The 22,551-nt window shown below is 32.9% G+C and overlaps 1 protein-coding gene across 4 annotated transcripts in view; it reads left to right on the top strand.

The window, feature by feature from the left end:
• The window catches only part of LOC114329669 (breast cancer anti-estrogen resistance protein 3 homolog), a 288,951-nt gene that overhangs the window by 150,154 nt on the left and 116,246 nt on the right, over window positions 1–22,551 (top strand). The gene's annotated exons all lie outside the window — the stretch shown is intronic.

Here is a 22,551-nt window from a genome sequence, read left to right as displayed (position 1 = left end):
GGCTTTGGGAACTTTGCCTATTTAGCCAGCAACATTTCTTAAAATGAACGCATAACTAAACCTACCATACACCAAGTATATTACGAATCTAATCGAACAATCAAGGGTAGGAAAGGGAAAAAAATAACTTTTCGTTCCCAGGGGTCGTTCAGGGTGACTAACCACAGCCTAAGTAGGGATACGGGGCATTATTATCAGGCATAAAATGCAAAGGTAGCAAAGCTAGATAGACCTAATCTAAAGTTTCAATTTGCACGACTTAACATAATCTAGATCTAGAAGAATCCTAAAAATTGAAGGTTTATTCAAAGCTAGTTAGTTCATAAGATTATATGGGGGATAAACGTTTTCTTGCAATAGCTGCATGTTCAATGGATTTCTTTGAGTCACATATTTGTCACATGCAAAAAATTTCTGATCCAAGTCACTTATAGATTAGCAATTACTCTGATAAATTTTTCCTGTGTGTTCATTAGGTTCCAAATCAAAGCCAAAAAACAGCAAAAAGCAACTTTCCCTGTTCTGTGCGGCTATTAGTGTTATAAGTGCTTCACAGTTTAGCTTGGACCATTGTCTGTTTCTCCTTATTTTTCTTCTTATGACTCCTTCTCTTATCGAAGGTTGGTTATCATCATAGCTATCCGTATTATATTGGCAGCTGCTCTGAAAAGATCTTCTTCTTCTTCTTCTTCGTCAAGCCATTCACGTCCACATCTGAACATAAGCCTTTTCAAGTCTTCCTTTCTATTGTTTTTTGTTGTACGCTACTTGTAGCCAATTTTTCCCGGCAGTTCGTTTCAGATCATCTGTCCATCTCATAGGAGGTCTGCCTCTGGGTCTTTTGTGTTCGTATGGTCTCCAGGTTAGAATTGTTCTGTGCCATTTGTCTAGATCGTTCCTAGCTACATGTCCAGCGTATTCCCATTTCAATTTTAATGATTTTTGTACCACATCGGTGACTTTGGTTTTCTGTCTTATCCATGTGTTTGTTTTCCTGTCCTTAAGTAATATGCCAAGCATTGCTCTTTCCATCGCGTGTTGAGTGACTCTGAGTATGTTCATATTCTTTTTTGTGATTGTCCATGTTTGTGCCCATATGTTAATATCGGAATAATGCATGCATCAAAAACTTTAGATCAAAGATGTAGTTGAAGTTGCTGATTTCTGAGTATATAGTTCAGTTTGCCGAATGCTGCCCATGCTAACTTTCTTCTTCTTTTTATTTCTTCCGTTTGAATTTCCCCCAGAGCTCACGATTTTGTGCAGTATGGATCCGATTTTTCGTCATCTTTCGCAGATTATCTTGCAGGTGATCTTCCTTTGTTTCGTGTATCTGTTCTTGGTCTCCATTCGGTTAACTGGCGTATTCTCCATCCATACTTCATCCTTGATAAGTGGCCAGCTCATCTCCATTTCAATCTGCAAGTCCCTCCACAACATCTACAACTTTTTAGAGTAAATTTTGGCGGAAATTTCGTAGCACCGCTTTCGCGTAACACCAAATTAGTTGTTAAGTGCTTTTAAACAAACTAGAGACTTCCGTAAATTGACTGAGTCGTTAAGAGTGACAGAAAATCTCGAAAGTGGAACATCTGCTTCTCTGGAGCCCAACCAAGACGATTGAATGGGTTTAAATTTAAATATTTAAATAAAAGAGCCTTCACTTAACATGGTTTGTTCAGTTGCCTTTTAAGCATGGACCATACTTAAAAGTATAATCACATATGACAGTGAAGTTTGGCCACTGAAACAAAGAACAGAGAAAATGGTACTAGTAACAGCAATGGACTTCTGGAGAACAGCAGCAGGCAAATCAAGAAGATATCTGATACCAAATGAGAGAATACGAGACATTATGGGAGTCAGACATACAATAATTGATGACATAAGAACAAAACAACTAATATGGTACGGCCATGTACAGAGAATACCAGATGACAGGACCCCTAAAAAGATTTTGGGGTGGACACCACAAGGGAGAAGGACAAGAGAAAGGCAGAGAAGGAGCTGGAGGGAGGGAATTGAAAAATAACTAGAGGAAAGAGAAATCCCTCTAGGATTTCTTATGGTTAAACAAAGAAGAATGGCGGTTAGGAGTCGGAAGGCGTCGGAGAACGCTGTAAGCCGGTAGTAGTAGTAGTCAGTTATCTTTTTTTTATCTTTGTTTCGATGTCCCGTCTTCTCCTGTATAGTTCTTGATAGAAATCTTCCTCAGTTTTTAATTTTCTTTTCAGTATTTGATTTTTTTTACAACCTTTAAGCTTTCATTTGTCTGGATCGTTTGTTAGTTTTTTTTTCGTTATTAAATTTTCTCAAATCTTTTCTGATTGCTTTGTGTACCTACAGGGCCGCATTTAGCCCTATTGACGCCCTTATTGTTAGGTCAATTGACGCCCTATACAATTCTCTAGTAGCCGCCCTTCAAACCTCATTTTTGCGAAAAAAAAATTGCAAGAAGAATTTTTTATTTAAATAAGAATACATAATACACTAAAATTGGATTTAAACTATGATGTTTATATACATATAACAGAAAAAATTGTCATTTAAGTTCGATCACATCAGTGATTTCTTTCTTGACTTTTCTTGGCAAAATCATCTATAATGTCGTCATAATAATTGTTTATCGCCTTTATTATGTCACTTTCTACGGACAAAATCGACAAATTGTTAAGACGTTCTTGCGTCATACTTGATCGGAAATTATTTTTAATTCTTGACATTTTCGAAAATGACCTTTCAGCGGACATGTTGGCAACTGGGATGCACAAATAAATGCGCAAAGCAATGTCAAAATTAGGGAAAATGTCTTTCAGTCCATTCTTTTTTAAATATTTAGATATGTCAATTGGTGATTTTATTGTGGTATCCAAGTGAATGCATTTATGTATGAATGATGTATCTAGGTGGTCTTTATAAATTTGTATCAGATTGTTAGCTTCTTTAATAATTTCTTCATTGTTTAATTTGGGAAAATCTGTTATAACACGAAAACGTTGATAAATAGGTAGATAAGATTCCAGTCGTCTATTCAGGTCTCTTATCAGAGTGTTAATTATAATATAGAATCTGTGGATTTTTATCTGATCACTAGCTAAAAAGTTTAGTTCATCATCAGCCCCCTCGTCAAATTGAATTTTTCTTATCCTCTTTCTTATTTCTTTATATGTTTTATTTGGGCACAACTTTTTGGCTTCCTCTTTATAAATGGCAAAATTATTTCTAATTGAGGTAAAGTAATTTGAAAGAGCTTCAAAGTATCAAAGTAATTTAACGACAGAATCCAGGTCCATTGCTGGATTCTGGACATACTTATTGGATAGGTTTACTCTTTATAAAATATATATGTTGCCAAATGATAGCTAATAAAGCCATTTCAAAAGTGTCCATTTTTTCAAATATAGAAAGTACTTGATGCTTCACAGCTACAGTTTGACATTCGTCGTTTTAGATTTTAAAAAGCGCATTTTTTATTTCGCTGAAGCCAGTGTATAATGCTTTAGTTGCGTTAAGACATGATTCTGCTGCTAAAGATCCTACTAAATTGAGAGAATGTCCAGAGCAAGGTACGTACCTACTTAGCAAGTTTATTGTGATTTTTTATTCTGGTCTACAGTCCTGAATATTTGCCAGACATATTGGATGCGTTATCATATTATTACTGGCCGCGACAATAACTTAAATCAATTTTACATTCCTCTAAAGTCGAAATCAATGTCGATTCCAAGGCAGTAGATTTGTGACATTCAGATAGAATATATTTAATAAATCTTTCAGTCGGCATACCATTACCAGAAACATAGCGAACTAAAAATGTTAGCTGATCAAGATGTTGAAGCTGAACAAATGTTCGATTTTAATTTTTATATACAAAGATTTTTTTGTACCGTATTTTTGCCGCCCTCTCATAATTTGGCGCCCCCTCATAATTTGCCGCCCTAGGCAACTGCCTATATTGCCTAATGAATAAAGCGGCTCTGTGTACCTACATACATACTTCTTGATTCATCTTAATTATTTCTTCTTTACTTGTGTTTTTATTCTTTTTTATATTTTTTCTCTTTTTTATTAGAGTTTTGGTTGTTTCACTGCTGAGTTTCTCTTCGTTTTTTATTTTTGGACAACGTTTCTTTTGACTTTCTCAGCTGGAAACAAAGAAAAAATCCAGATAAATATAAACCGGCGGAAGTAATCTCACTATACAAAAAAAGTTATCGATTATATTAGTGATATAAAATATGTCATTACTATCTTTTTATAAATATACAACCACCTTGGTACCTAGATTTACTAACACAACAGCATCTTTGCATCTTTCAGTAAAACAATAACAATGGAACGGCCACATTCTTCTCATATTTGACTTTATTGAACATGAACATGATTTATGTACACAAAAATCTGTTATGACAGTAGGCTAATTCGGCATCTTTTGAAGGCAATTGTTTTAAGTTAGCTATGTAATTTCTATTTATTACTAGAGTTAAATAATATACTACATTGTCTGATAACTAATAAACTTGTACAAATTTATTAATAACAAATGTATAACGATATCAAAGTTCATGGAGTCAGAATGTCAGATTGTTAAGTAATAGCAGAATATGTTGTTACATACTGATTTTTTTTTCAATGTATCATTATATAATTATTAAAGGCTATAAATAAGTTTGGTATGTAAAAAAATTATAATATATTATATCTGATATATGAGTCAAATTATTGATGTTATCTCAAAAAAAGAAATAGCTGGCATGTTTGAATGAGACATAAATGGGAAAAAATATCTTTAAACGAAAATAGGATATAAAGACGTACATTAATACACAAAAAATATTGTATACTATATACTATACCCTGTTTTTAAACCAGGAGGAGTAAACTCAAAAGACATATTCACACCCAATAATGTCACTATAAAAATCACCAAATCAGTGGCGTATCCAGAAATTTTCGGGTGGGGGGGTCGACAAGTGGGTTCTTTTTTAGGATTATTGAATTGATATTTTTTTTTCGTCTGAGGGGTCATCATCCCCCCCCCCCCTTGGATCCGCCACTTCACCAAATACATCTTTTTTGGTTGATCCTGTCTGCTTTCGACGGTAATCCATAAATATTATATTATACTAATACGTGCTAAAGAGTTCTAAAAAAAACTGCTTTTTATACAGTATGTCCCTGTAAGTTGTACCTATCCATATGAAAAACTTTTTTATTATTAATTTTACGAAAAAAAGTTATTCTCTATACAAAGTTCTGCATGGTCCAAAACCCAAGATTCAACCATCAGATATCAAATTTTATGAATGTTATACGAGGTATGTCAAAAAGTTTGAATTTCACTCAAGAGTAAAGTAGCTTTATTTTTCACAATATTGAAAATTGCTATTATGAAAAGTTGTTTGGAATTAAAAAGTATTCTAATATGCAATTACATCCCTCTAATTGAAAAATTTTTTTTTGAAAAATTATGGATAACTAACATTATTTTCAGTTATTTCAATTCTGATAACTCTTTTATTATTAATTTTACGAAAAAAGTGATTCTTAATAAAAAGTTCTGGATCGTCTAAAACCTAAAATACAACCATCTTATATCAAATTTGATCAATTTTATACGAGGTATGTCAAAAAAGATAAATCTAGATCTAAAGTAAAGTACCTTTATAGTTCAGAATATTTCAATTAGAAGGATGTAATTACATACTGAAACATAGTTTTTAATTCTAAATAACTTTACATAATAACAATTTTCGATATTGTGAAAAATGAACGTATTTTACTCTTGAGCGAAATTAATATTTTTTGACATACCTCGTAAAAAATTGATAAACTTTGACATAAGATGGTTGAATTTTAGGTTTTAGACCATGCAGAACTTTTTATTAAGAATCACTTTTTTTCGTAAAATTAATAATACAAGAGTTATCTGAATTGAAATAACTTAAAATAATGTTATTTATCCATAATTTTTCAAAAAAAAATTTTTTAATTAGAAGGATGTAATTGCATACTAGAATATAGTTTTTAATTCCAAACAACTTTTCATAATAGCAATTTTCAGTATTGTGAAAAATAAAGCTAATTCTTGAGTGAAATTCAAACTTTTTGACATACTTCGTATAATATTCAAAAAATTTGATATTTCATGTTTAAATCTTAGGTTTTTGACCATGCAGAGCTTTTTATGAAGAATAACTTTTTTCGTTAAATTAATAATAAAAAAGTTTTCCATATGATACAACTTACAGGTATAACAGCAGACTAAAAATTTTAAAATTAAAGGAATAATGCAGAAAACATAAATTGCCGATTACTTAACGTATGAAATGCCAATAGTGTCAAAATTTCATAACAGTGGAATAAACTTGCCTGAGGTTGGACCAATTACAAAAAAGCTTTACGGTGCGGTAAACTTGAATTACTCCTCCTAGTTTAAAAACAGGGTATAGTAACAAACATGGGGAACTCTAAAATCTGATTGGTGCAGTAACACGGGAAGAGATGCTTTTAATTTGAAAATGAAAACTAAAAAAACAAAAACATTAATTATTTTTAAGTATCAAACATGTATCAGACATCCTCAAATCACACAAAACTTCAATAGTCCCACACGTGTCTCGTTAACATTTCTCTTATCTAACTTGGGGACTATGTACTTCCACTTCTCCCTAAATCAAACCTAAACAAATAAATATATCCCATATATATCCTTCCGCTTCCGTTCTTTCCGTCCGCTTCAAATTCTCATTCGCACGGACCCCACGTTGGGCGCCAGTGAAACAATACCATAAACTACCCCAGACAACTGAAATAACATCGAATAATAATACTTCAATCATCCATAATAGCTATCGTTCACCCTGGCCTTGCTCAGTCTCCCAAGGTGTGTGTTCGTCTTGTCCTAATCTTAAACATGAACTATGAAAATCCGGATTGGAACCAAACAAAACATTACTTTAACTAATCATGTTTATTGTTCAAAAAGATATAATAAAATATGACTTAGTAAATTCAATAACAAATATATTTTCAGATTCTTGCCAAAAACTAACAATTTTTAGATTAGATAGATAGATAGATAGATAGATAGAATTTTATTGTTTATAAAAACTTTACAGTTTCATAACAAGAAATTTAGTTCGCTACATGTACATAAATAACTTAGATATAAATAGCATTAAAAAAGTATAAAAATGCAAGTAAGTTCTAGAATACAAACTTATACATATATAGACATACCTATATTATATATTACATAAACATACACACCTATACCCACCTACCCGCATACACATACATATACATAATTACATATCTAGGAAGAACAAGATAAATATATAATGAGATTAAGGGAACACGTAACTGCAATATTACTTACATTATAAATTTTAAAATAAATAAATAAATAAAAAAGAAACAAACTTGTGAGTTATTCGGATACTTTTTTTGTAAGTGCTACTAATAATCTTTTAAGGCACGCTAATAATACAGTGAGAAATTAGAGCTTGCGTTATTAATTTTTTTTTATTCGTTAATTACGAAAGCTCGTAGCTTCAGAATATTCCATATATGATTTGAAATTGTTTTCGCGGTAGAGGGTGTAATATTATTCAGGATGTTTGCTAAATGTTCTGGATTTAACAGATTGGTAATATTCTGTGGTCTCATTGCTGTGTAAATAGGACATTCGAACAAAAGGTGACGCAGAGTTTCCAGCTCACGTTTGTTGCATATTGTACACAACTGTTTTGGATCAATCTTATACAGTGTGTCAATTTTAAAACTTACAATGGCTATATCTCACGAACAAAAGCTGAAAACGAAAAATTCTTGAAACCGTTTCTAGGATAGTAAGGGGGAACTAAAATGACATGAAAGAGAACTCACCCCCATCAACCCCCTAGGCCCCACCCACCACAAGCAAAAAAGTTTAAATTGCAAACCCCTACTTGTGATACATCATTGAAAAGGCTATAAAAAATGCTATCCAATGGTATAAATAATAATTATACAGGGTGAAGCAATAATTGTGAAACTTTGGCTTAAATGAAAAATTTAATGAGGTTTTGTTGAACTACAAATTTGATAAAAATGTCAATTAAGTAAATATTCAAAGTGGGTTCCGTTGTTTTGTAAACAATAATACAGTCTATTTTCAAATTCTGCACGAAATTTGACAAATGTTTTTCTAGTAATAGGGCGACATGCTTGAGTAATTATTTCTCGCAATTTCCCAAGTGACGCAAGTTAAGTTTTATAAACAACTGATTTAAGGCAAAAATGGCAAATTAAGTTTGAATTAACAAAAAAAAGTACGAGCGGACAGTTACCATTTAAAATAATAGTCCGGGAGATAGCATTACAAATACAAAAGTCATAGTAAGCCAGCTGATATTAACATCCTGTATAATTATTATTTATACCATTGGATAGCACTTTTTATAGTAGGATGGTGTATTATTTTTTTCTATGGGGTTACCCTAAATCAGTTTTTTATAAAACTCCACTTGCTTCACTTGGGGAATTGCGAGAAAGAATTACTCAAGCATGTCGCCCTATTACTAGAACATTTGCTAAATTTTGTGCAGAATTTGAAAATAGGCTGTATTATTGTTTACCAAACAACGGAATTCACATTAAGTATTTACTTAATTGACATTTTTAATAAATTTGTAATTCAACAAAACCTTATTAAATTTTTCATTTAAGCCAAAGTTTCACAATTATTGCTTCACCCTGTATAATTATTATTTATACCATTGAATAGCATTTTTTATAGCCTTTTCAATGATGTATCACAAGTAGGGGTTTGCAATTTAAACTTTTTTGGTTGTGATGGGTGGGGCCTAGAGGGTTGATGGGGGTGAGTTCTCTTTCATGTCATTTTAGTTCCCCCTTACTATCCTAGAAACGGTTTCAAGCATTTTTCGATATCAGCTTTTGTTCGTGAGATATAGCCATTGTAAGTTTTAAAATTGACACACTGTATGTTAGTCCTTGAAAAGTGAACCGAATACAAAACTCATTCGACAGTCTAAGTTGTGCTATTGTTCTGGTGAATTGTAGAGGCATTCGAATATGAAGATACTGTTGTGGTTGATCGCTCAGGTCCAAAGCCCTATAAAAAGTGAGAAATGATGAGTCATTCAGTTGTCGCAAATCATTTTGGTTTACCTTTTGTTTAAATGTGTCTATTAAGTCATTTTTGTTTGCTTTTAGGAACGCTACATTGATATCTCTCTATGATCTTTGACAGTTTGCAAATTCTAACAATTTTTAGATTATACTTATGGCTTTTGATATTGGTTCGATGGTGACTCCTTGATATCGAATGGTACAGCTGTCGACTTGTTGTAAACCTGGGCAGCTGTTGTGGCTCTAGGTCCCTGCAGCTACGGTCTTGGTGGTGTTGGTTGTTGCAGTCAGGTTGACATGGTCTTCATTGTTGTCAGCCTTGTAGTGGCAACGCCGGCGATTGTGCTTCATGTTTGAGGCTTCCAAAGACAGAAAGGTGATGTTATTCTAAAAACTAGAAGATAAAATTCGTATAAAACATCAAGAAGTAAAACCAAAACGAGCTTTTGCCAAATAATCGTAGAAAGTAGCAAATGGCAAAGGAATAAGGTAAAATTAATAGTGATGATTACTAGTTAAATTATTTGATCACTAAATGCATATTAACTATTTTGATTGGGAAATAAGCCACAATTAAATTAAAAAAATAAATTCATTAACGTTTCGACGCCCAAATCGGATGTCGTTGTCAAAATACAAAATATTACTCGTCGAAATATTTCGATTTGTGCGTCGAAACGTTAATAAAATTATTTTTTCAATTTAATTGTGCCTTATTTCCCAATCAACACAGTTAATTATAAAAATGCCACAAGGAAATAGCTTCAGAACAACATTAAATGCATATTAATAGATAAGATGAAATATTCAAAATTAAGATATCAAGACACGTGGAGAGTCGAGGTTAGGTATAGAAACAAAAAAAGGTTATGAATGATGAATACAATATGTCAGAAACTACTCACCCCAAGAAAATATGGTGGTCTGATGAAATAAATGGGACTTTATGAAAATCCGGATTGGAATCCATTGCTTTTATAGCGAAATTATTTTTCCACCACTCTAAATCCTCTGTGTTGCTGAGAGACGAAGTGTCACTGTCATATCAGCGAAACACAACACAGAATATGAAATTTGAAATAACGAATGAACATAGAACACAAGGTTAGATGAGATTCTAGAATGTAAAGAGAGTTGCCTAACAGGAAAGGGCGCCAAACAGGTTTTTAACGGGAAAACAAGTTAAAACGAATACAGAAGACATTTATTAATGAAATATTAAAGAAAATACAATAAAATAATTATCTAAAAATAAAATAGCAAAGATCTGACGTTTGTAACGTTACACAATACAGCTAGCATCCAGTGACCTTCGCTGTCGTCTAATCGTCTCACTCCATCGTCGTCAATTCGCTCCTTAACCTACACTCTAGGCTGGAGATACTTCAGCTCACATTCATCTGTCGTCAGTATTGTCGTTTCATTAGCTTATTTTCTTTTCCTTTCTTCGACAGCACCGTTCCTATATACCTACCTATGGATCACTTTTTATCACCTTTTACTTTCTTGTGGCCTGGGAAGCCCTGTGTGCCGTGTGCTTGTCTTCTCCTGTCGGATCTTGCTGTCTGAGGACCATGATCAGTATACCTTTTCTTATCGTATTATGTCAGTGCCATTATGAATGAAATAGAGAATAATAGTTACCTATCTCGTTACCTTTCCCATCGCAGTACCACAAGTCATGCTTGAGGTAGTCCAGTTTCAAGCTGATCCAGAATAATTTCCTCTGAGCCTTGAGCTTCATCAGGGAGGAAAAAGATAACTAGATTTTGGACGGATAACGGGATGGAACATGTTTCTTTTCTTAAGAAGATGAGAGTAAAGCATGGCGCGCGTGGGCAGGGTCGCTTCGCTTCCCTGAAGTAGAGCTATTCTCCATTGAGATCCTAGGAAAGTGTTTACCCGCTGCTCGAAAAGGTTAAACAGAACAAGCAAAAAAAATTAACGTAATGTCCTCTGTTTATTTGCCTCACCTTTCTCTTCTTTTTTTGTTCTTATATGATCTATATCTTTCACCAATCTTGTTTTTTCTATTCTTATAAACACCATAATTCTGATTGTCCTTATAAGGTTCTCCATTTCGACAGTCTAAATTTTGAGTTCACTTATTCATTAAATTTCTAAGGCTAGATTTACTTTCATTCACGATTCTACATTTCAACTTTTATTTTCCTTCCTCTGTGTCTGTATACAAATCATTAAACTTTCATAAGTAAACAAACCTTCCCAACTCCCTAATATTTCCAGAAACTTTCAACAAAACGAAATTTTCCCTTCGCGCTCGTACAATATGACGGGGCCGACAAACAATTTTCAAAAGGTTTTACTGTGAAAGCTTGTTTTCGCTCGAAATCATAAAAAGCCCTTTTGAAAGTGGCGTAACAAATGTGTAATAAACTGTCTAGTACATACATGACGGCTACTTCGCTGGTTCTTAGCACAAGATCTATTTGTTTTACGGTGGGTTTAAAGAGTTCTTGTTAAGTGCACGCCAGTTATTGACGTAATTTTTTTTCTAGAACACATTGCTTTTGAAACGACTTTTCACGTTTTTTCTTGTTTCTTGTCAATGTTTTTGTTTCCTTTATACAGACTGTGTTTTTTCTAAATTATTGTGTGTGTGTGTCTGTGCGTGTGTAAGTATTTTTTATATAGAGGTAGGAAATGAATTTAGTCCAAGAATGAAGCTTAAAATAGGAAAAAACCTCGCAATTTTTACAGAATGGATCGATTTGCTTGAAGATTTGAGAATACGTAGTGGATAGTCCAAGGATCAAAGTCTATATCATGCGAAAAGGCGCTTTTACCATGGGGGTGGTCACCACCCCATCTTGGGGATGGAAATTTTTTATTATATTTTAATCACAAAAGTTGGTAAAAACGTTCATTCTAAGCAAAAAACGTTCCATATATTTTTTTGATAAAATTGATAGTTTTCGATTTATTCGCTATCGAAAGTGTTAGTTTTATATCGAAAAATCAAAGTTTTTAATTAATGTTTTTAAGTTTTCTGCTAATTACTCCTAGTCCAGAACGCCACTGCGCATCCGCTAGGAAAAATATTCTGATTCGGATTTTTTCCACAATCTTACTCAAAAAGGACTTCTTTTAACCAATTTGCATGTTGCCAGGACCAAAAGGTGGTCAAAAATTTTTTAAACATTTTTTTTGTTTTTTCCTAAAATTATTTTTTTCGCATGGAAAAAAGTTTTTTTAGGTCTTTTGGATCATTCCAAACAGAAAAGGTCTTTAGTGACTTTTCTCTAAAAATGCTCGTTTTTGACATATAAGCGATTAAACATTGAAAAATTGCGAAATCGGCCATTTTTAACCCTCAAAAACTATGTGAAAAACTGAAAATTTGAATATTGCCAAGGTAGGTAGATATTCTTTAAACATCGATTGATGAAATCCCGAAGAGTTTTTTGCAATACAATATTCAAAACTCCTTTGTTTTTTAATTGCTAATCAAGCGTGTGCGACACTATTTTCCACCGACAGTATGGTGCAAATGAAAGGAATAAATTCGTTATTTCGTAAACCGGCGACTTTAAGGAAAAACAGGTCGATTTTTATTTTTAAGTTATGATATTGTGGCATATATGGTATACTAGTGACGTCATCCATCTGGACGTTATGACGTAATCGATGATTTTTTTAAATAAGAATAGGGGTCGTGTGCTAGCTCATTTGAAAGGTTCTTCAATTCTCTATTCAGTAATATAAACATTTACATAATTATTTATACAGTGTGTCCAAAAAATTTTTATTAAATTAAATTATTTGACAAAAAAAGAAGTAAAAGGACACCCTGTATAAAAAAAATTATGTAAATGTTTACATTACTGAATAGAGAATTGAAGAACCTTTCAAATGAGCTACCACACGACCCCTCTTCTCAGTCATCACGCCCAGACGGATGACGTCACTAGTATACCATACATGCCACAATATCATAACTTAAAAATAAAAACTTCTCTGAAAAATGTAAAGAAATAGAAGAACTGCAAAACACATATGACAACTTCAACCTACATAAAAAAGTCAAAGAACTAGCCGGAATAGGAAATAGAAGAACCTCAAATATATTGCTCGACAAAAATGGAAATATTATAATGGAGACAAAACGAAAACTACGACGATGGAAAGAGTATATCGAGGAACTATTTCATGACCAGAGAGAAGCTAGTACATCCGTAGATAGCCAAACGGGAGATGTAGGCCCAGAGATAACCAAATCAGAGGTTAGTCAGGCAATAAACTCTATGAAAACCAATAAATCTGCTGGTCCAGATGAATTGCCTAGCGAGCTGATAAAGTTGGTCAACGAGAAAAACCTGGACATAATAGTAGAACTGTTCAACGCTATCTATACTACTGGAATCATCCCTAGAGAAATGTTGACATCAGCCTTTGTGTGTTTGCCAAAGAAGGTGAATGCAAAAGAATGCAGTGACTACCGAATCATAAGCTTAATGTCACATACCTTGAAAATTCTATTGAAAATTATCCACGCCAGAATACACTCTAAACTGGAGCTGGATATTAGTGACACTCAATATGGGTTCCGCAATGGTATGGGTACCAGAGAGGCATTATTCTCCTTCAACGTGCTGACACAGAGATGTTTGGATGTTAACCATCCTCTTTACGTCTGTTTTATAGACTACAATAAGGCGTTTGATAAAGTAAAACATGATCGACTCATGGAAATCCTAAAAAATAAAAACCTAGATGAAAGAGATTTAAGACTAATAACACACCTCTATTACAATCAGCGAGCAATAGTAAGAATTGAAAAAGAAACATCTGAAGAAATGGAAATAAAGAGAGGAGTCAGGCAAGGCTGCATACTATCACCTCTATTATTTAACGCTTATTCTGAAGAGGTAATGCGAGAAACTCTGGAAGATGAAACAGTCGGCATAAGAGTAAATGGAGTCTTAGTTAACAACATCAGATATGCAGATGATACAGTAATAATAGCCGATAGTTTACAAGACCTGCAAAGACTCATGAGTAAAATAGTAAGGTGTAGTAGGGAGTACGGACTCTCTCTCAATATCAAAAAGACGAAGTTTATGAAAATTAGTAAAAACAACCATAATACTAACGAAATCTTGATAGTAGAGGGCCAGCAGATCGAAATAGTAAAAAAGTACACTTACCTAGGAACACTTATAACAGAAAATAATGACTACACTGCAGAAATAAAAGTCAGAATCGAAAAAGCACGTTCTAATTTTATAAAAATGAAAAAGGTCCTATGTAGCAAAGATTTAACATTAGCTCTTAAAGTACGCCTAACAAAATGTTACGTCTACAGTGTTCTATACTATGGAGTGGAATCATGGACGTTAAATGTAGAGACAATGAGACGACTTAACGCCTTTGAAATGTGGACCTATAGAAAAATTATGAGGGTTTCCTGGGTAGATAGAGTTACAAACAATGAAGTACTGAGAAGAATAGGTAAAGAAAAGGAAGTTGAACTTACAATTAAAGAAAAGAAGCTACAGTATCTCGGACATGTGATGCGGGGCGAGAAGTATGGTATCCTACGACTCATAATGCAGGGAAAGATAGATGGCAGAAGAAGCATCGGAAGAAGACGAATTTCATGGTTGAAGAACCTGAGAGAGTGGTTTGGATGCAGCTCGAAACAACTATTTAGAGCTACTGCCTCAAAAATTAAAATAGCTATGATGATTGCCAACCTCCGTAGCGGAGATGGCACCTGAAGAAGAAGAAGAAAAATAAAAATCGACCTGTTTCGGGATTTTTCTTAAAGTCGCCGGTTTACGAAATAACGAATTTATTCCTTTCATTTGCACCATACTGTCGGTGGAAAATAGTGTCGCGCACGCTTGATTAGCAATTAAAAAACAAAGGAGTTTTGAATATTGTATTGCAAAAAACTTTTCGGGATTTCATCAATCGATGTTTAAAGAATATCTACCTATCTTGGCAACATTCAAATTTTTAGTTTTTTACATAGTTTATGAGTGTTAAAAATGGCCGATTTCGCAATTTTTCAATTTTTAATCGCTTATATGTCAAAAACTATCACTTTTAGAGAAAAGTCACTAAAGACCTTTTCTGTTTAGAATGATCCAAAAAACCTAAAAAAAACTTTTTTCCATGCAATAAAAATAATTTTAGGAAAAAAACAAAAGAAAAACGTTTAAAAATTTTTTTACTACCTTTTGGTCCTGGCAACATGCAAATTTGTTAAAGGGGGTCCTTTTTGAGTAAGATTGTGCAAAAAATTCGAATTGGAATAATTTTCCTAGCGGATGCGCAGTGGCTTTCTGGACTATCTAAAAGTTTTCGTTTTATCAAAACAATTTTACTTAATTAAAATGTACCTTTTGAAAAAATAAACAAAACCGTTTTTTTTAAATTTTCTTTAAGACCAATAGTAATCGAGTTATACTGTATTATATGTTGGCTCTTCTTCGTCAAATGCTAAATATTGTAGTTTCAAAGTCAAAAGACGGGAAAACTATGCATTTTTTTAGGACAACTTGTTCAAAATTATTTAAAGTACTTAAAAATATCTATCTCCAGAAATAAAAAAAAAGTCTCTAGCTCAAAAATTAAGTTACTTATACTGAAAAGAATGTCAGTCCCTTTTTTTCAGCAAAAAAGTGATCGCAAGCAACCCCCTAATCACCACCCTAATTAAAATTAGTCATTGACCTTATTTGGTCTTTTTTATTTATGTATTATGAATAGGTTCTAGAAGTTTGACCGGCTTAGAATAATTAGTTTTAAAAAAAATGGAGTTAAAATGAAAAACGAATTTTTGTAGTTTGGAAAAAATACTTGAACGGTCCCTTATTTAATTCCCAAGAACCTGGTTTGCAAAAAATTTTTCTACAGCAAAAATTAAGTGAACTATTAACAATTAAAACTTGTAATAACATGCAAAAACCACCTTTACCAACCCTTTCAAAGTCACCTCTTTTTGCCGCTGAGGATTTTAAAAAGATTTAATACTAATAGACTTTATAGGTCTTGTAAAAACCTACAAAATTATTTTTTACCAAACTTTCTGAGATAAAAAAAAAGTTACGATTAAAAAATTAATATATTTTTTTGAAAAATAAAAGGAGAAATCCAATTGGAAGCATAATAATGTAAGTTAGCGGTGTTTTTAGTCATTGGCCTTATTCATTCTTATTTATTTATGTATTATTAATAGAGTCTAGAAGTTTGACTGCCTTAGAATGATTAGTTTTAAAAAAACTGAAGTTAAAATCGAATAACGAATTTTTGTAGTTTGGTAAAAAAGGCCATTTTCTTCAGAATAGAAAGATTAGCATCAGAGATACGAAAAAATGTTTAAATATAAAATTGTAGGTTATTTAATTCCCAAAAACTTGGTTTGAAAAAATTTTTTCTACGTCAAAAGTTGAGTGAATCGTAAATGAGTAGGTATATATCGAAAAACATTGATTTTTTCTATACAAAATTAACACTTTCGATAGCGAATAAATCGAAAACTATTAATTTTATCAAAAAAATGTATAGGACATTTTTTGCTTAGAATGAATGTTTTTATCAACTTTGCGGTCAAAATATAATAAAAAATTTCCACCCCCAAGAGGGGGTGGTAACCACCCCATGGTAAAAGCGCCTTTTGGCATCATATAGATTTTGATCCTTAAACTATCCACTACTTATTCTCAAATTTTTAAGCAAATCGATCCATTCTGTAAAAATTGCGAGGTGAAACGCTTTGGTTCCTGGCCTAATTTACGTATAATCAGGATTAGATGTACTGCCTGGTACATCTACCCTCCCCTCTAAAATTCCCTCCACTTCTTCTGATTCTATTTCACCCTTGCTATTGTTATTGCTCTACCTTCAGGTTGTCAAAGTCATTGCTTCTCTCCTTCTGACCTCTCCATTTTCAGCTCACCTCCTTTCAATGCTAAGAAGATCCTGGAGGGCGTCCAGCGCAAATCTGCTAATTGCATCCCAAGCTGCCTTCGATGAAAGCATTTCTCCTACAAAAGGTCTTCGGTCGAATTTTCTGTTTGATAACTTTTCTAGAGTATTGCGTAACAAGTTGAAACGAGGACACACAAAGAACATGTGCTCTTTACTGATCCTGGGAAAAACGGGTACTCTGGAGAATCGATATGTTTGAAGCGATAAAGGTATTCTCGAAAGCAGCGATGTCCTTAGAGCATATATGTGTCCAACTGCCCGTTGTTGCGGAATTCCATTGCATTTCCATCGACGCATACTGCTTTGACATTCTCTTCTCTTCTTCTGAGTTGATCAAAGCACAATGTCGTTGTAGTTGACTCTCTTTGCCGATAAAGAGTCTATCTTTATTCAGCTAGCACTCCAATGGGTTAGCATCGTTGCATCGTCAGATACTATGCGAAAAACACATCAGAAGACATACTGATACAACGTTCCTGCGTGATTCCTTGGTCCGAGGGTGTCAGCCTAAATGGATATTCCGTATGTTAATACTGACGTTACAACTGACGACAGTAACGCCCTCCTGCTTTATTTTGGGCCACCTACAGTGAACATTAGCATTGATAAGGTGGCCCTTACTACTAACGCTTTAGCACTGACTTGATCCACCTGCTGTTTGAAATTGATTCTGTCAAAAAATAATAAAATGTATACAAAGATCTATAGAGAAATATGTAAAAAAAATTTTAGACATCTAGAAAAACAGTTATGCTACTAACTTCAAATTCTGGTGAATGCGGGGGTTAACATATTTTCTTAACTCATATTATGAGTGATCAATATTTTTTTCATCGTAATTCGCTTAGTTCAAATGCCATCGACATTTAGTAGTACTCATTTTAACCTTTAACTACACGCGCTGGCGTACTTTGTACGCCAGATATAAGAATTCTACTGGAAATATATTTAAAAATTTAATTTTTGACCTTGCTTATTTTTCTAACCTATCACTGGAATGTGCTTTACAATTTGGTTTTAGTTTCGTTATAATCGGCGTTCTGGAAAGATCGTAATTTACATTTTATTATTTGTTGTTTCCGGTGGTGGACAATATACCCCAGGATTATATTACTATAAGTCGTAATATAAGTACATATTTTAATTGTTTTTTAGTCATTATGGCAAAAAATATATTTTTCTTTGTAAACAATACTTTTTCTCCTGTAAAAAATCACATTTAAAAAAAATTTTTATTAATAATTTTATTTATCATGGAATCCAGTTATTCCATGATTCCAGTTATAAATCCCAATTGGCTTACTGAAAAGGAACTCCAAGTATTCACTGATGCCGAATAAGGTTTATAACAAACAACTAAGTGTATTTTTTCAAAAAAAAAATAAAAAAATTCGCTGTTTTTAAGTGTATTTTCTTGTGGCGTACAAAGTACGCCACGCGTGTAGTTATGTTATAACTTGATGCGCGGGTAGTTAAAGGTTAAGTCTTTTCAAGCACTACCGCAAGTGTTTTGTCAGCATTATACATAACATAATATATGTACTTGTAAAATCGATAATTTTTCTGTTATTTTAAGTTGAAGGCACCTATTCGAGCTTTGTATTACAAGTAGAAAATTTCTGAAAAACGAATCTATTTTTGTTTTTTCATAAGCTAAAAAAATGTTTTTCTACAACCACTATTCAAAGTGCACTTTTCTGCACGGTTTTATGTTAGCAAACTTGATATTTTCTCACAGTATAAGATATTTGACATTAGTGTGCAGAAAAGTGACGTTTCTGTGCCGCAAAGTGACGTTTCTGTGCCGCAAAGTTCTTTTCTGCACAGTTGACTACCTCATTCTGAGTAACGTTATATTCTGTTTACATCCGTGGACTACCGCATTCTGAGTAACGTTATATTCTGTTTACATCCGTGGTTAAACTTTAGACAAATATATAACCTATAAGACAATTATTATATTTAACTATAGCATAGAAACTAAATTATGGATGTTACAACTGTTTTATTTTACAATTTTATTCTTATTAAACATTTTATAATTATCAAATAACCAATAAGGATTTAGCAACCTGTGCAAGAGACGTCGAATGAAGTAGGTTTTGTGTAAATCCGTGACTCCATAAATATAATGTCAATAATGTGTAATAATTGTTTAAATTTAAACAAATTAAGGCAGTGCATTAATTTTTTAAACTGATTTCTGTGCAATTTATTTAGGTATAAGGAATTTAAATTGATTAGTAGGTATTAATTAAATACAGTTTAAAATTTATCACATAGGTACCTATTATAATTAATCGTCGTTTGGAAATTGTGATTTTTATTTTTAGGAAAAACTGTGCTTGTAGAAAAAGTATAGTGTGAAACACGTGCAGAAAGGTAATTTCTCACTCGTTTGAATTGCGGCACTCGCTTGCGCTCGTACCGCAACTTTTCAAACTCGTGAGAAATTAGTACCTTTCTGCACTTGTTGCACAATATACTATTATTGCACTTTTTTTCCAAGGTCATACATCTAAACACACACACTTTTTTTCGTAGATGCATAGTTTCAAAGTTTTCACAAAAAAACTGTCCGAACACTGTCCATTTTTTAAAGAAAAACTCAAATTTTCAAGCCGAATAACTCAAAAAGTATTGAGTTTTCAAAAAATATGGAATATTTTTTGCTTAGAGTTCAATCCTCTAACGACTTTCGGTGATATTTTGACTAAAAAAATTTCTACCGTCGAGAAGGGATGGGAACCACCCCCCAAGATCAAAGCATATTTTAGCATATGGTAGACTTAGTTTTTTGGGTCATGCCCTTCTTTCTGTGAAAATATCGAGTAAATCGATGCATTAGGAGGGAGTTCTGAGCCGAATACCCTCATTGACTGGACTATTAGTTTAGGGCTCACGATAAAGAGCATAGGCCTATAATTTAATGTTTTCGTTTTTTGTATTTTACATAAGTATACCTATATTTGAACATATATAAAAATAATATTCTTATATTTAAATATCCACAAGGAAGAATTTCCTGTTAGTCCAGAAAGCCACTGCGCATCCGCTAGGAAAAATATTCTGATTCGGATTTTTTGCACAATCTTACTCAAAAAGGACTCCTTTTAACAAATTTGCATGTTGCCAGGACCAAAAGGTGGTCAAAAATATTTTAAACGTTTTTTTTTTGTTTTTTTCCTAAAATTATTTTTTTTTGCATGGAAAAAAGTTTTTTTAAGTTTTTTGGATCATTCCAAACAGAAAAGGTCTTTAGTGACTTTTCTCTAAAAATGATAGTTTTTGACATATTATAAGCGATTAAAAATTGAAAAATTGCGAAATCGGCCATTTTTAACCCTCAAAAACTATGTGAAAAACTGAAAATTTGAATGTTGCCAAGGTAGGTAGATATTCTTTAAACATCGATTGATGAAATCCCGAAGAGATTTTTGCAATACAATATTCAAAACTCCTTTGTTTTTTTAATTGCTAATCAAGCGTGCGCGACACTATTTTCCACCAACAGTATGGTGCAAATGAAAGGAATAAATTCGTTATTTCGTAAACCGGCGACTTCAAGGAAAAATCCCGCAACCGGTCGATTTTTATTTTTAAGTTACGATATTGTGGCATATATGGTATACTAGTGACGTCATCCGTCTGGGCGTGATGACGTAATCGATGATTTTTTTAAATAAGAATATTGGTCGTGTGGTAGCTCATTTGAAAGGTTCTTCAATTCTCTATTCAGTAATGTAAACATTTACATAATTATTTATACAGGGTGTCCTTCTGCTTCTTTTTTTGTCAAATAATTTAATTTAATAAAAATTTTTTGGACACCCTGTATAAATAATTATGTAACTATTTACATTACTGAATACAGAATTGAAGAACCTCTCAAATGAGCTACCACACGACCCCTATTCTTATTTAAAAAAATCATCGATTACGTCATCACGCCCAGACGGATGACGTCACTAGTATACCATATATTATGCCACAATATCATAACTTAAAAATAAAAATCGACCGGTTGCGGGATTTTTCCTTAAAGTCGCCGGTTTAAGAAATAACGAATTTATTCCTTTCATTTGCACCATACTTTTGGAGGAAAATAGTGTCGTGCACGCTTGATTAGCAATTAAAAAACAAAGCAGTTTTGAATATTGTATTGCAAAAATCTCTTCGGGATTTCATCAGCCGATATTTAAAGAATATCTACCTACCTTGGTAACATTCAAATTTTCAGTTTTTCACATAGTTTTTGAGGGTTAAAAATGGCCGATTTCGCAATTTTTCAATTTTTAATCGCTTATAATATGTCAAAAACTATCATTTTTAGAGAAAAGTCACTAAAGACCTTTTCTGTTTGGAATGATCCAAAAAACTTAAAAAATAGTACATTGTTTACCGGGTAGGAAAAGCTTAACATTCCTGGACGACTGAAGATTGCTAAGTCGAGGCGCAAGCCGAGACTTAGCAACACAGAGTCCAGGAATGTGGCTTTTCCTACGAGGTAAACATACTATTTTTCCGCAAATCGTTTAAAATTCGACAGATATTGATTGATTTAAAAAAAACGCGATAATTTTATTCCCAAATAAATGGTGCTTTGAAATTCCTAATAAAATTACTTGGGTTACTATGGAAACGTATTGAGGTTGAATTGTCAAACTTGACGCTTATAAATAGAACACTAACAACTGTACGGAAATATCATTTCCTTACAGTAAGGAAATGACATTTCCTTACAGTAAGGAAGTCCTGACTTTTTCTTCAAGAAATTTTGACAGGAATGTCAAAATTTCCTGGCGATTTGCGGAAAACTTTTTTCCGTGCAAAAAAATAATTTTAGGAAAATAACAAAAAAAAATGTTACCTATTGACTCACTTACCACGTGTGGGAGTCATATGTTGCCCTAGGGCCGTAGCCATAGGAATTTTATCCATCCTTTGGATTTTGCCATGTTTGCATCTATATAAGACTTTTAGTCTGTTTTTGAAAGGCTTTGAACTTTGTATTTTTTGGTTGGCTTACCATGTTCTTGTAACACTGATGATGCTCTTGTTACAGAGCGAAAACGTTTTGTTTTTATGTTTGTAGCCCTATGGGGGTTTTTTAAACTAATATACCTTTTACCAGGACAAAATTTTTTTATTAAATTTTACTTATTCTTATATTTAATAATGCAGCAAACAGTATTATCTATCGTTGTTGAACAGACCAAGCAATCCAAATTCCAAAGCCATGAAAAAAGGTTTGTTTAATTGTAATTTCTGTTTACTTGTAATATCTACCTATACTAAATTTACAATGAAGAACAGTAGAAATAGCCAAACCAAGACACGTTAAATGCTACTAGGAGCACTCCCAAATCATAATTTACAATGTATATACATTGTAAATCCCAAATAATGATTTCCAACGTTTATACATTGTAAATTATGATTCGGGAGTGCTCC

The sequence above is a fragment of the Diabrotica virgifera genome, chromosome 3, assembly GCF_917563875.1.
Source record: "Diabrotica virgifera virgifera chromosome 3, PGI_DIABVI_V3a".
Taxonomy (NCBI): Eukaryota; Metazoa; Arthropoda; class Insecta; order Coleoptera; family Chrysomelidae; genus Diabrotica; species Diabrotica virgifera.
Note: the sequence above shows the minus strand (reverse complement) of the source record. Positions and strands in the feature narration are given on the sequence as shown.